The sequence below is a fragment of the Hyperolius riggenbachi genome, chromosome 8 (genome assembly GCF_040937935.1).
Source record: "Hyperolius riggenbachi isolate aHypRig1 chromosome 8, aHypRig1.pri, whole genome shotgun sequence".
Lineage (NCBI taxonomy): Eukaryota > Metazoa > Chordata > Amphibia > Anura > Hyperoliidae > Hyperolius > Hyperolius riggenbachi.
The window spans coordinates 53,174,481-53,177,938 of record NC_090653.1 but is presented as its reverse complement, the minus strand read 5'-3'; positions in this window follow the sequence as shown (position 1 = coordinate 53,177,938).

Below are 3,458 nucleotides of genomic sequence, written 5' to 3'. Positions count from 1 at the left end.
CAGTCCACTGTCCCCGCCTGCTGGCATCATTTCTGGAGGGTGGGAGCCAGGAGCGTTGAAGAGGGGGCCAGAGGTGAGGGAGGGGGGGAGTCAGGTCTCCCTCACTGCTGCTGTGTCCTCTGCTTCCTCCCCAAGCTACCTACACTGGGGACACTGTTGTGTGCCCACTGCCCCCGCTTCTGTGCTGCACCCCCCTCCTGCTGCTGAAAACGACCATGGGCAGGCCCCCCACCAAGCTCAGGCCCCTCTGACCCTGCATCTCTTGCAGGGACTATTGCTACGCCACTGAATAGGACAGCCTCCATATACCATACTTCTTTCTTCAGGTTCCCTTTAAAAGTTTCTAGAGCCCAAACATTAGGAGAAACAGGGGGAGCAGGCATGTATGGGTAGCTGTCCTGATGATACCCCTCTTCCCACTCCCCCCGTTCTCCTCTGTATCCCCCCTTTCATACCTAAAGCCCCTTCGGCAACCTCTTCCGGGTCGCCGGAGTCGGGCATCACTGTGCCTGCGCTGGCCCGGCTGCGCAAGTCTTACAGTGCATGACCGCGTCCGGGAACGCTCTGCGCATGACAGAATCGTGATGTTACAATTGAAAACTAATATTCACGTTCTTCTTTTTTAAAAGTGCATATAAATTACAAAAACCCAAGCCAAAAACATCCCATTCCAAAAGAGCAGAGTGTAAGACATTCTGGCTGTGTTCCCACTTAACTTCTGCATCACGTGCGGCCAGCGAGAGCGGACTGTATAATGTCCGCTCCCATAGTCTGCAGTGAAGTGGCTGGAGCCCGGGGCAGATGTACTCCCCGGTTGGCTATATGGGGCAGCACATCCGTCTGGCCCGGGATTATCGCGGACTGCACAGAAGTGCCGTCTGCTTACTGCCACATATCCCGCGGATCTGTTGTACAGTGACAAGTGTGCATGGCTCCAATCAATGTATAACATGGGAGACCTTCTTTTAGCAATGAGCAGAGAATAATCAAAAAAAGGCAGTTCTCCGCTCTAGCGGGAGCAGAGCCTTAAAGTACACCCGAGGTGAAAATAAAAACTGATGAGATAAACAATTGTATTTATCCTCCTAAACCTAAAAAAAGATTTTTTTTTTCATCCCATGGTTTTATTTTTTATTTAAACATTTACAAAGTAGGTTGAATGTTTTTTGGTCTCTGCTCAGTGGCAGCCTTTTAAAGGTGGCCACACAGCAGACGGCTTGGTGGCAGATCGACCATCCAATTCCGATAAGTATAATCGGATTGGATGAAAATCGGTGCTGCCAAGTGCATGCCCGATTGACAAAGAAACCAATTTCAGGCCAAAATTGGTTGCATGAATCCATCGGACATGCTGCAAGATGTCGGGCCATTGTGGTCAGTCGGGGGCACGGTGGTAACGGCGAGGGATGTCTGGATCAGTGTCAAAACTCCTGGCGCTATTCACCAAATGTATAAATGTATTTATATGTGCATGTGCATTTATACATTACCTGCCCTGTGTGGTGATGCCCATCCTCTTCCCAATCTACCGATGTCCGTTACACTTCCTATACACAATGCCAGCACATAGCACGCGTTTGGCGTCACACAAGCACCACGCTGGCCAGTGTGTATAGGGAAGAGCGGCAGATTTCAAAACAGACAGGCACTGAAGACGGACACACACGGATGCACATACACATACATTTATACATTAGGGAAACAGAGGAAAATGTGGCGGGCACAGTCAATTCCTGAAATCTTTCATGCTGAAATTGCTCGGGAATCGGTCTGTGGTGTATGAGCAGCGAACAGATCAGATTTGATCAGAGAGAGATTTGTCTCTTGGCCAAATCTGCTGCCCATCATCGCTAGATATATGGCTACCTAATTTGCTTAACAGTGATGTTTACTCTATTCCTGATCCTGACAAGGTACCAACAAGACAAAAGCGGTCACTTCCATGCCTACAAACAGGGCCGGAGCTACCATAGGAAAAAATGGGCAATTGCCCCAGGGCCCCAGAGCCTGTAGGGGCCCCCAAGTTGTCCCTCCCCATCTTAACTGTTGCTCCCCAGGGACTCTGCAGAGTCTGTTACGTTGGGAGGTGATTGGGGGAGGGTCAGCAGCCAGCTCAGGGGCCCAGGAGGGAAATTTGGCTGCAACAAAGGGCCTCTAATGACGCTTTTTGGTTCGTGGGGTCTCTGTTGGGGAGCCCCCAGGCTAATTTTGCCCTAGGGCCCAATTGTTACTTGAACAGGACCTGCCTACAAATTGACTCTTTCAGGCAGCAAAACAAGTGAAACAGTCTGGTTATTAATATCTTTAGCACTGTACATACACATGTTTATCTCCTCATGTCACATGTGGCCTCGGGTACACTTCAAATCAACAGATATTAGCTGAGGGGAATAATGGGACAGGGGAGGTTATAAGAAATAAAGGTTCCAGTCAGGCAATGTAATTATTCCCTTGAGCCTATCAAGACCATCCCGTAATCAGATGCTATAAAAGCCTTATAGGGTTTATCTGAAAATGGCGCCTGCGAATAATGGCGCACGGTGTTGCTGCTAAGCCATTTGTCGCTTATCACTATTTAACGTTAAAGCCTTATCGTTATTTAGCTCTGTTTATTTTATTGAAAATTAGCGTTAACACACAGAACTCTCTCTGTACCTATCCCTAACCCCTAGACCCCCCCCCCCCCCCTGGTGGGGTACCTAACCCTAACCACCACCCTGGTGGTGCCTAACCCTAACCACCCCTCTGGTGGTGCCTAACCCTAACCACCCCTCTGGTGGTGCCTAACCCTAACCACCCCCCTGGTGGTGCCTAACCCTAACCACCCCCCTGGTGGTGCCTAACCCTAAGACCCCCCTGGTTGTGCCTAACCCTAAGACCCCCCTGGTGGTGCCTAACCCTAAGACCCCCAACTGGTGGTGCCTAACCCTAAGACCCCCAACTGGTGGTGCCTAACCCTAACCACCCCCCTGGTGGTGCCTAACCCTAACCACCCCCCTGGTGGTGCCTAACCCTAAGACCCCCCCTGGTGGTGCCTAACACTAACCACCCCCCTGGTGGTCCCTAACCCTAAGACCCCCCCTGGTGGTGCCTAACACTAACCACCCCCCTGGTGGTCCCTAACCCTAACCACCCCCTGGTGGTGCCTAACCACCCCCCTGGTGGTGCCTAACCCTAACCACCACCCTGGTGGTGCCTAACCCTAAGACCCCCCTGGTTGTGCCTTACCCTAAGACCCCCCTGGTGGTGCCTAACCCTAACCACCCCCCTGGTGGTGCCTAACCCTAACCACCCCCCTGGTGGTGCCTAACCCTAACCCCCCTGGTGGTGCATAACCCTAACCACCCCCCTGGTGGTGCCTAACTCTAAGACCCCCCCCCTGGTGGTGCCTAACCCTAACCACCCCCCTGGTGGTGCCTAACCCTAACTACCCCCCTGATGGTGCCTAACCCTAAATC